This window comes from Equus caballus, chromosome 2 (genome assembly GCF_041296265.1).
Source record: "Equus caballus isolate H_3958 breed thoroughbred chromosome 2, TB-T2T, whole genome shotgun sequence".
NCBI lineage: Eukaryota > Metazoa > Chordata > Mammalia > Perissodactyla > Equidae > Equus > Equus caballus.
Window position 1 is genome coordinate 12553610 of NC_091685.1, and position 12735 is coordinate 12566344.

Here is a 12735-nt window from a genome sequence, read left to right on the forward strand (position 1 = left end):
ATGTTATAGGAGTATCAGCCCTTGGCCAAGACACTCTCCCTTTCCTAAAGTGCGTACAGCCTAAAAATCTTCAACCAGTCCTCACTATCTAAAAAGTTAAGTGGAAAACTCCTCCCCTTGGGCCAGCCCAGTGGCATAGTGGTTAAGTTTGCATGCTCCGCCTCAGCAGCCCAGGGTTCACAGGTTTGGATTGCAGCTGCGGACCTACACACTGTTCATCAAGCCACACTGTATGGCGTCCCACATACAAAACAGAGGAAGACTGGCAGGGATGTTAGCTCAGCAACAACCTTCCTCAAGCAAAAAGAGGAAGGCCAATCTTCCTCACCAAAAAAAAAAAAACAAAACAAAATCTCCTCCTCCCCTTGGTATTCAAGGCACCCATAACCCTGAAACAATAAATTTTATCTTCACTACTACCTTACTGTAACCTTAGCCTTCCATGAGAAAGAACAATGTACCGTTTCCTGAACACATCCCATCCTTTTCATTGCAAATTCTTTGTAGTTAAACAAGAATAAATCATCTACCTTATAAGACTGTTGAAAGGAATAATTTAAACAACATTTATCAATGCATCTTAACCTTTTTCGGTATCTCTAATGAAAGAGTAGAGTGCACCCTGCCCAGAATTTCCTCCCACATCTGATTTCTTTAAAGCCTCTTGTTTTGTTCTTAAAATTCATACAAATTTTGCATTCTTCTCTCTAATCTAGTAAACTTTTATTTTTTAATATGAAAATCACGTTTATAAATACTAATTAAATTGCAGGAGGCTAAGAAGAGTGGGAAGAAAATCAAGACTGTGAATGTTATTAAAGAAGCCAAGAAAAGAGTGTCTGGGAGGGCTGAACAGTAAGAAATACTGTCAAAAGACCTATCACTAAAGCACACCCTTGAATTTCCTGACTTGGAAGTCACTGGTGCCTTCTGGAAGAATAGCTTCAGGGGTAGATGGTGAGAGGAGCAGAAGCCCAACTGCAGCAGGCTGCAGAATGAACAGGAGAGGAGGAAATAAAGACAGCAAATCTAGACAACTCCTCTGGTTTCCAGTTAACTCTTTTCTATCTTTCACAGCCAAATTTCTCAAAAAAGAGAAAGTTATTCTTGAAAAGGAGTGCATGGCATTCAGAGCATGAACAGAGACAATAGGAAGAATACTTCTTGCATTATAACAGAAGAAAAAGCAAGTACAGGTAACCAAATATCTGTAACCTGAGATGTAAAGAAGCTAAAGAAGTTTCCAAATCACAGCTGTTTTCTCTGTGAAATAAGAAGGAAATCAGCAGAGAGCAAAGAGATCAGAGATTTGAGAAAAGCAAAAAAATTTTGAAAGAGGTAATGTGGAGAACAAGAAGATAAGATAATTAAAGAAAAAGTCGGATTGGCGAGGAATATTGAGGACTGATGGACAGACATTATTCATCATAATTTTATAGGGCCACCAATCTGCTCCATGTGTGGCTTTCTTCAGTAGGCTACAGTAACACAAAGGCAAAAGTTTTATCAGACAGATTTACCAGACAGGCTGACAAAAAATGGGGCAAAAGATTTACGACACTGACTAACGAGTTAGAGAGTTAATGGACCATAGAATCAAAGCTAAAAATGAAGGAAAGTAAAGATTAAAGGACAGGAAGACATTAGAAAGATCTACTAGAGGTCCTGATAAGCATAAGAACTGATATCCTTTAAGAATAACTAAATGAGGGAGCTGAAAACCTATCAAGTTGTAGTGAGGAGGTTATCCAGCATTATGGTTTAAGTGGGGGAACATTTGAGAGATATGACAAGGCACAGAGTATGGTCCTGAAGAGAGTGCTTACACGGACTAGAAATGATGATGTTGAGGTCAAGCGACTATGATGCCAGGAAATTGGCAGGATCTACATGGTTGCTGAAGATAAAAATAATAAAGATGATGGCAGGAGTTGGGAGGAGTAGGAAGACTTATGCCTGATGACAGTATCTAACATGAAAGGGGAGAATAATTAGAAGGTTAGTAAACAGAGAAGCCAGGAAGAGATGGGTTTAGACATAAGGATTGCTAAGAAAAACTACCCTAACGGTTCATATTGAATCTTGCTTCAAATAAATTTTATTTATAAATGGATGTGCTAATTTAACTGAAATCTCTTATTTTATAACTGAATAAATTAGGACCCAAGAAGGGAACATAACCTGCTTAGAAATTATATAGTAGGAACTTGAACCCATGTTTATGCTAGAACATGTAGCTTTAACTGAACAGAACAGATGGAGGAGAGCTTCCTGTCCTGGAAAGGATTAGTAGAACATTTTCATCAACTTCTCTGCTATACATTAATTTGGTGTTAATAAGACTATTTGGCAATGACTAGGTAAAAACTAGAACATCTGCAGAAATAAATAAAATTAAATACATAAATTTTCAGAATAGGTTGCATCTATGTATATTCTCAACATAAACTATCCTTTCATTGATCAGAAAGTGAATAAAATATCTTACAACTAATCCCATTTAGTGAAAAGCTATAAGGGGGAGCTTTATGTGGCAAACAAGCCAAGGTAAGCACAAGGAGAAAATTTTGTTACAAAACCTAAGGCCTGGGGGCTGGCCCCGTGGCCGAGTGGTTAAGTTCGCGCGCTCCGCTGCAGGTGGCCCAGTGTTTCGTTAGTTCGAATCCTGGGCGCGGACATGGCACTGCTCATCAGACCACGCTGAGGCAGCGTCCCACGTGCCACAACTAGAAGAACCCACAACGAAGAATACACAACTATGTACCGGGGGGCTTTGGGGAGAAAAAGGAAAAAATAAAATCTTTAAAAAAAAAAAAAAAAACCTAAGGCCTGAAGGGAGTCTAGAGACTTTTTCACCATTCACTATGACACTATCTCTATTGCTCTCATAGTCACTGCTGGTGGCACTGCACACAGTGCAGAGCACAGAACCTGAAACCTCTATAGCTCATGGTAAATTCTCAACAAAGGATTCTTTTTTATTTGTTGCTTATATAGAAACTCCATTAATCAAGTAAAATTCCTTAATTTTACAGAGGAAAACTATGCTCCTCAGAGTAAAAGACAATAATTTTCCTGATACCCCTATTTTATAATTTGCATAGGTTTACAGTTAAGCTTCCTCACTCAAACCTCTTAGGAAATCACTGTCTTTTAAAGTAATCCTCCTTTCACTCACTTATTCCACAAATTAAGTATCCTCCATGCACCAGTTGCTATTTGGGTTCTAGAGATACAACTGTTAATAAAATAGATAAAAATGTCTGATTTCTTGGAGCTTACATTCAACCGGCTATAGGCAGATATTAAACAAGAAAATGAACACATAAAATATACAGTATGTTAGAAGATGATAAAAGCAATGAAGAAAAATAAAGTAGGTAAGGGAAAAGAAATTTGGGAGGGAATTTTCAAGCAAATTTGATATTTAAGATATTAAACATATAGATGAAAAAGCTATTCTAATATTGAAGCAAAATGAATACTTGAATCAGGTACTAAATGCCCTTGCTAAAGTATTAAGGTTACTCCCCACATGTGATGCACGTCTCCTCCCCAGCCCAGCTCACCACCGTACCCTGAAGACAGTACATATACAGACATGCATGATCAAGCATTCAGATCTAGAGGCAAATTCTCCTCCACTTAAATATAAAACGTTGTCCCAGGACTGATGTTTCTCTGCAACTCCTCAATATAACCGCTTATTTATTTTACAACTCTTCTAACTTAAAACCAATTAGACAATGTTATCTTTTCAAAATACAGACATTTTTTTGACGTTGAGAAACAAACCAACCAAAAAAAACCACATGTAATGTCCAAAGCATAAAGCATCTTGTTAATGAAACAGGAATCTGGGAAGTGAAAGTGAAAGGAGAGAAGAAAACGAACAAAACATCTGATCTAAAAATAAGATGGGCAGCTGCAAAAGGCCTCACATTGTCAATTCCACCAGAGTTAAGGTATAGCTTGTCAGAAAAGGTTTTCCTAAGACTTTTTACATGAGAAGGAGCCATATATTCGTTCCATTTACTCATTTACATGTTTGCTCAACAAACACTAATTAGGAGTTTACTATGTACCAGGCCCTATATCCTTACAACTGCCTCCCAAGAAGCTCACACTGAAGGGAGACAAATTAATAACAATGATGCTGCATCGTGTCACATTCTCAGAATACAGAGAGTTTTTCCTTCCTCCAAAGGGATTCAAGATCAATCCAAGCTAAACTTCTGAAGTCCAAGAGAAGCCAAAGATCAGAAACTGTAAGGAATAAGGTGAGTGAAACTAGTAATGTTAGTCTCAAATTAGGTTCATGAAGCGATCATTACCAGAATAAAAGTTCAGTGTTTAAAATAACTAAGTCCTAGCCAGATCAATAGGCAAGAAAAGGATATAAAAGGCAGATTGGAAGAAACGAAACTGTCCTATCTGAAGATGACATGATTGCCATGTAGAAAAGTATCACAGGATAGAAGACCAATGCACAAAAAAAGCACTTCTAACTACTAGCAACAGACATGTGGAAACTAAAATATAAAATACAGTAATACCATTTACAATCACAAAAAAGATTTTGCCTCACTTCTTTTTTCCATTTGACCTCTCTTAATTTTCAGCCCCACTTGAAATGAATTACCAGAGCTGAGGGACTAAGACTGCCCATGGCAAAGAACATGAAAATACATGATGAAATATTTAGGTACAAATCTAACAAAATATATACAAAACATGTATGCTGAAAATTACAAAATGCTGATTAAAGAAATCAAGGAAGATCTCAACAAATGGAGAGACATACTGTATTAAAGGGTTAGAAGACTAATAGTAAAAATGCCAATTCTCTCAAAATTTATCTTTAGGCTTAATGCAACGCCTATCAAAATCCCATCAAGACTTTTTGTAGACATAAACAAACTTATTCGAAAATTTATATGAAAAGGAAAAGGAACTAGACAGCTAAAACAATTCTGAAATAAAAGGCTAAAGTGTAAGGAACAACTTTAACCAATGTTAAGATTTAGGAATAGTCTCACAGGCCAAAGGAACAGAATAGAGAAACCTGAAATAGACCAACACAAATATGCCCTATTTATTTTTGACAAAGGTGTAAAAGCAATTCAATGGAGAAAGGATAGATCTTTCAATAAATTGTGCTGGAGTAACTGGCTATCCATAGGCAAGTAAATAAATATATAAACAAATCTCAACCTACATCTCACAACATATGCAAAACTTAATTCAAAATGTATCGTGGATTTAAATGTAAAATTAAAAACTTTTATAAGTTTTTAAAAGTTTTAAAAGTTTAAAAGTTTTTTAAAAGTTTAAAAGTCTGAAAATAAAACTTTTATAAGAAAACATAGAACATAATCTTCAGGACGTAGGGATAGACAAAGAGTTCTTACACATGACATCAAGAATATAACCCATGAGAGCCAGCACTCACAGCCTAGCAGTTAAAGTTCAGCATGCTCCACTTCAGCAGCTGAGGATCGGTTCCAAGGTGCAGAACTACACCACTCGCCTGGCAGTAGCCATGCTATTGCAGTGGCTCACAAAGAACAGGAAGAACTTACAACGATACACAACTACGTATGGTGGCTGTGGGAGGGTGGGGAGGAAGAAAAAAGGAGGAAGATTTGCAAATGTTAGCTTAGGGCAAATCTTCCCCTGCAAAAAAAACACACAGTAAAATCAATAAAAGGAAAAATTAGTAAATTGAACTTCATCAAAATTACAGAATTTTGCTCTTCAAAAGACTGTTAAGAGCAGGTGGATGGATTAAAAACAAGACCCAACAATATGCTGCCTCCAGGAAACACATCTCAGCTCTAAAGACAAACACTGGCTCAGGGAGAAGGAATGGAAGACAATACTCCAAGCTACTGGCAAACAAAAGAAATTAGGTATTGCCATACTTATATCAGAGACAACAAACTTCAAGATAAAAAAGGCAATGAGAGACAAAGAGGGGCAGTATATAATGATAGAAGTGACACTCCACCAAGAGGACATAACACCTATAAATATATATGCACCTAACACAGGAGTACCAAAGTACATAAAGCAACCACTAAAAGGCCTAAAAGGACAAATTAACAGCAACATGATAATGGTAGGTGACCTCAACACCCCACTTGCATCAATGGACAGATCATCTAGACAGAAAATCAACAAGGAAATAGTGGAATTAAATGAAAAACTAGACCACATGGACTTAATAGATGTACATACAACACTTCATCCACAAACAGCAGAATATACATTCTTCTCAAGTGCACAGGGAACATTCTCAAAGATAGACCATAAGTTGGGAAACAAGGAAAGCCTCAATATAAGTAAGAAAACTGAAATAACATCAATTATCTTTTCTGACCATAATGCTATGAAACTAGAAATCAACTACAAGAGAAATGCTAGGAAAGTGCCAAACGTGGAGACTAACAACAAGCTACTGAACAACCAACGGATCATTGAAGAAATTAAAGGAGAAATCAAGGAATATCTGCAGACAAATGAAAATGAAAATACACCATACCAACTCATATAGGATGCAGCAAAAGCAGTCCCAAGAGGGAAATTCATACCAATACAGGCCCATCTTAACAAACAAGAAAAATCTCAAATAAGCAATATTAAACTAAACCTAACAGAAGTAGAAAAAGAGGAATAAACAAAGCCCAAAGACAGCAGACTGAGGGAAATAATAAAAATTAGAGCAGAAATAACAGAAATTGAAACAAACACAAAAAACAGTACCAAGGATCAATGAAACTAAAAGCTGGTTCTTTGAGAAGATATACAAATTGAAAAAACCTTAGCCAGACTCACTAAGAAAAAAAGAGAGAAGGTTCAAATAAATAAAATTAGAAAAGGAAAAGGAGAAATTACAACAGATACCACAGAAACACAAAGGACTATAAGAGAATACTATGAAGAGCTAGATGCCAACAAATTGGACAATCTAGAAGAAATGGATAAATTCTTAGACTCACACAACTTCCAAAAACTGAATCAAGAGGAAGTAAAGAATCTTGAATAGACCAATTACAAGTAAAGAGATTGAAACAGTAATCAAAACCCCCCAAAAATACAAGTCAAGGACCGTATGGTTTGTCTGGAGAATTCTACCAAACATTCAAAGAAGATTTAGTACCTATCCTCCTCAAACTATTCCAAAAAACTGAAGACAATGGAACACTTCCTAACACATTTTACAAGGCCAACATCAACCTGATCCCAAAGCCGGGCAAGAACAACACAAAGAAGGAAAATTACAGGCCCATATCACTGATTAAAATAGATACAAAAATCCTCAACCAAAGATTGCCAAACCAAATATAGTAATACATTAAAGGGTCATACACCATGATCAAGTGGGATTTATACCAGGGTTGCAGGGACGGTTCAACATCTGCAAATTAATCAATGTGATAACACCACATCAACAAAATGAGGAATAAAAACCACATGATTATCTCTGAGAATGCAGAGAAAGCATTTGACAACATCCAACATTCATTTATGACAAAAATTCTCAATAAAATGGGAAGAGAAGAAAAGAACCTCAACATAATAAAGGCCGTATATGACAAACCCACAGCCAACATCATACTCAACGGGGAAACACTGAAAGCCATCCCTCTGAGAACGGGAACAAGACAAGGATGCCCACTCGCACCACTCTTATTCAACACAATACTGGAGGTTTGGACGAGAGCAACTAGGCAAGAACAAGAAATAAAAGGTATCCAAATTGGCAAAGAGGAAGTGAAATCCGTGCTGTTTGCAGACAATACGATTTTATATATAGAAAACTCTAAAGAATCCCTCAGAAAACTATTAGAAATAATCAACAACTACAGCAAAGTTGCAGTGTAGAAAATCAACTTACAAAAATCTGTTGCATTTCTATACTTTAATAATGAACTAACAGAAAGAGACCTCAAGAATACAATCCCATTTACAATTGCAACAAAAAGAATAAAATATCTAGGAAGAAATTTAACCAAGGCAGTGAAAGACCTATACAACAAAAACTATAAGACATTATTGAAGGAAATCAAAGATGACATAAAGAAATGGAAAGATATCCATGCACATGGATTGGAAGAATAGACATACTTAAAATGTCCATATTATCAATCTATAGATTCAATACAATCCCAATCAGAATCCCAATGACACTCTTTACAGAATTAGAACAAAGAATCCTAAAATTCATATGGGGCAACAAAAGACCCCGAGTTGCTAAAGCAATCCTGAGAAAAAAGAACAAAACGGGAGGCATCACAATCCCTGACTTCAAAACATACTACAAAGCTACAGTAATCAAAACAGCATGGTACTGGTACAAAAACAGGTGCACAGATCAATGGAACAGAATTGAAAGCCCAGAAATAAAACCACACATCTATGGACAGCTTATCTTTGACAAAGAAGCTGAGGGCATACAATGGAGAAAAGAAAGTCTTTTCAACAAATGGTGCTGGGAAAACTGGAAAGCCATATGTAAAAGAATGAAAATTGACCATTTTTTTTTCACCATTCACCAAAATAAACTCAAAATGGATCAAAGACCTAAAGGTGAGACCTGAAACCATAAGGCTTCTAGAAGAAAACGTAAGCAGTACACTCTGACATCAGTATTAAAAGGATCTTTTCGGACACCATGTCTTCTCAGACAAGGGAAACAATAGAAAGAATAAACAAATGGGACTTCATCAGACTAAAGAGCTTCTTCAAGGCAAATGAAAACAGGATTGAAACAAAAAAACAACCCACTAACTGGGAAAAAATATTTGCAAGTCATATATCTGACAAAGGCTTAATATCCTTAATATATAAAGAACTCTCACAACTCAACAACAAAAAATCAAACAACCCAATCAAAAAATGGGCTGGAGACATGAACAGACATTTCTCCAAAGAAGATATACGGATGGCCAATAGGCACATGAAAAGATGCTCATCATCACTGATCATCAGGGAAATGCAAATCAAAACTACACTAAGATATCACCTTACACCCGTTAGAATGACAAAAATATCTAAAACTAATAGTAACAAATGTTGGAGAGGTTGTGGAGAAAAAGGACCCCTCATACACTGCTGGTGGGAATGCAAACTGGTGCAGCCACTATGGAAAACAGTATGGAGATTCCTCAAAAAATTAAAAATAGAACTACCATACGATCCAGCCATTCCACTACTGGGTATCTATCCAAAGAGCTTGAAGTCAGCAATCCCAAAAGTCCTATGTGCCCTAATGTTCATTGCAGCATTATTTACAATAGCCAAGACGTGGAAGAAACCTAAGTGCCCATCAACAGATGAATGGATAAAGAAGATGTGGTATATATACACAATGGAATACTACTCAGCTGCAAAACAGAGCAAAATCATTCCATTTGCAAAAACAGGGATGGACCTTGAGAGAATTATGTTAAGTGAAATAAGCCAGCTAGAGAAGGATAATCTCTGTATGACTCCACTCATATGAGGAATTTAAAAATGTGGACTAAGAGAACAGTTTAGTGGATACCAGGGGAAAGGTGGGGTGGGGGGTGGGCACAAAGGGTAAAGTGGTGCATCTACAACACGAATGACAAACATTAATGTACAACTGAAATTTCACAGGATTGTAACCTATCATTAACTCAATTAAAAAATATATATATATATACTATAGGGGCCGGCCCCGTGGCCGAGTGGTTAAGTTCGCACACTCCGCTGCAGCGGCCCAGGGTTTCGCTGGTTTGGATCCTGGGCGTGGACGTGGCACCACTCATCAGGCCAGACTCAGGCGGCATCCCACATGCCACAACTAGAAGGACACACAACTAAAATATACAACTATGTACTGGGGGGATTTGGGGAGAAAAAGCAGAAAGAAAAAAAAAGAAGAAGATTGGCAACAGTTGTTAGCTCAGGTGCCAATCTTTTAAAAAAATATATATATATACACTACAAAGTTATAGTAATCAAAACAGCATGGTACTGGTACAAAAACAAACACACAGATCAATGGAACAGAATTGAAAGCCCAGAAATAAAACCACACACCTACGGACAGTTAATCTTCAACAAAGGAGCCAAGAACTTACAATGGAGAAAGGAAAGTCTCTTTAATAAATGGTGCTGGGAAAACTGGACAGCCACATGCAAAAGAATGAAAGTAGACCATTACCTTACACCATACACAAAAATTAATCCAAAATGGATTAAAGACTTGAAGGTAAGACGTGAAACCATGAAATTCCTAGAAGAAAATTTAGGCAGTACACTCTCTGACATCAGTCTTAGGAGGATCCTTTTGAATACCATGTCTACTCAGGTGTAGGAAACAAAAGAAAAAATTAACAAATGGGACTACATCAAACTAAAGAGCTTCTGTTAGGCAAAGGAAACCAGGAATAAAATGAAAACACAACCTACCAACTGGGAGAAAATATTTGCAAATCATATATCCAACAAGGGGTTAATTTCCAAAATACTAAAGAACTCATACAACTCAACAACAAAAAAATAACCCAATCAGATATCGGGCAGAGGATATGAAAAGACATTTTTCCAAAGAAAATATACAGATGGCCAATAAACACATGAAAAGATGTTCAATATCACTAATCATTAGGGAAATGCAAATCAAAACTACAATGAGCTATCAGCTCACACCTGTCAGAATGGCTATAATTAACAAGACTAGAAATAATAAGTGTTGGAGAGGATGTGGAGAAAAGTGAACCCGCATACACTGACGGTTGGAATGCAAACTGGTGCAGCCACTATGGAAAACAGTATGGAGATTTCTCAAAAGATTAAAAACAGAAATACCATATGACCCAGCTATCCCACTTCTGGGTATTTATCAAAAGAACTTGAAATCAACAATCCAAAGAGACTTATGCACCCCTATGTTCATGGCAGCATTATTCAGAATAGCCAAGACGTAGAAGCAACCCAAGTGCCCATCGACTGATGAATGGATAAAGATGTGGTATATATGTACAATGGAATACTACTCAGCCACAAAAGAAGACAAAATCATCCCACTTCCAACAACACAGACGGACCTTGAGGGAATTATGTTAAGCAAAATAAGCCAGACAGAAAAAGACAAACATCGTATGATCTCACACATATGTGGAAGACAAACAAATGAAAGGACAAAGAACAGATTAGTGGTTACCAGAAGGGAAGGGGGTTTGGGGGTGAGCATAAGGGGTAAAGGGGCACACATAGGCTGACTGAAAAATAATGTACAACTGAAATATCACAATGTGATAAACTATTATGACTTCAATTTAAAAAAAGACTGTTTCTAAGAAGAATGAAAAACAAGGTAGGGAGTGTGAGAAAATATTTGCAAACCACATATACAACAAAGAATTTATATTTACAATATATAAAGAACCTTTAAAATTTAATAGTTAAAAAAAATCCATCAACAAGTCAGTAAATAAACAAATGTTGATATAGTCATACAATGGGCTACTTGGCAAAAAAGGGGATGGAACTGTTGATACATGCAACAATCTGGATGAATCTCAAAAGGATTCTGCTTAGTGAAAAAAAGCCAGTCTCAAAAGGTTATATAGTATATGGATCTATTTATATAACATGCACATAGAGAAAGAGAACAGATTAGTGGTTGCTCCCTTGTGGGACAAGGACAGGGGTAGGAGTGCAACTATGTAGCACAAGGGAGCTCCTTTGTAATGACGGAACATCTCTGTATTTTGATTGTCGTGGCAGTTATTACACAAATCTATCCATGGGATCAAATTGTATAGAATTGTAAACACACATACACATACACAAGTCATGTAAAAAACAAATAAAGCCTGTAATCTAGGTAACAATATTGTAATAATGTCAATTTCCTGGTTTTGATGTTGTACTACAGTTATATAAGATGTCACCACTGGGGAAAGCAGGGTGAAGTATTCATGGGATTTCTATGCACTATTTTTGAAACTTCCTATGGGTCTGTAATTATTTCAAAATAAAATATTAAATAAGTAAACAAGCCTACACTTGTTTAATTTCTACATTTCCATTTTACTGTTTCTTCTAAATGCACTTTACTTTGTTCCCAAGATGCCCACACATCTGAGGGACATCCTTTCTGTCTGGAGTTTTGTGCCCCTTTTGCAAAACAGTCCATTAAATTGTGTTTGCCAGGAGCAATCTTAGCCCCTCAGCTCAGGTAATTCCTTTCAAGTGGGACTAAAACTCAAGAGGGGTCAAACAGAGGGGGAAAAAAAGTGAAATGAAACTGCAAAAATTGCTTTCATTTTTAAAAATCTAAGCAAAAGTTCTAAGAGCACTTCATGACTTTTGCTTATTACAATGTACATTTTACACCATCAAAACAGAAAAATTCCCAATAACTTTCAAAAGCAGAAAATCACTTCTGTATCCCTTTGTATTCTGCTTTTAGAACAAGTTATATTTTCCCCATTATTTTTTAAAGGATAAAATTAAAACTATTAAAGATATATATACTCACATTACAGCAGACATAACACAAAAGACAAAGGAGTCCTTTCAATCCAAACATTAACATAAATGATTCAAAACTTTTATAGAAACAGGAAATCCTATCACTAAATTGTAATTCCTAATATACTTCCCTTGTCTTAAAGGGCTAGATAACTTAAAATTAAAGTGATTTTCAATGTAAAAACTCCCCACAGTGATTTAGTGCAAAATCAAAGCTAGAAA

The 12735-nt window shown here is 36.3% G+C and overlaps 1 protein-coding gene across 8 annotated transcripts in view; it reads right to left on the reverse strand.

Moving 5' to 3' along the window:
• Positions 1 to 12735, reverse strand: part of MAST2 (microtubule associated serine/threonine kinase 2) — a 210942-nt gene that overhangs the window by 127116 nt on the left and 71091 nt on the right. The window contains exon 1 of one of the 8 annotated variants that reach the window (XM_070260041.1): positions 5453 to 5547. The exons of the other annotated variants lie outside the window; for them this stretch is intronic. The gene's annotated coding sequence lies outside the window, so the exon portion shown is untranslated. Of the gene's footprint in view, positions 1 to 5452; positions 5548 to 12735 lie in introns of those variants that run through there. 8 annotated transcript variants of the gene reach the window in all.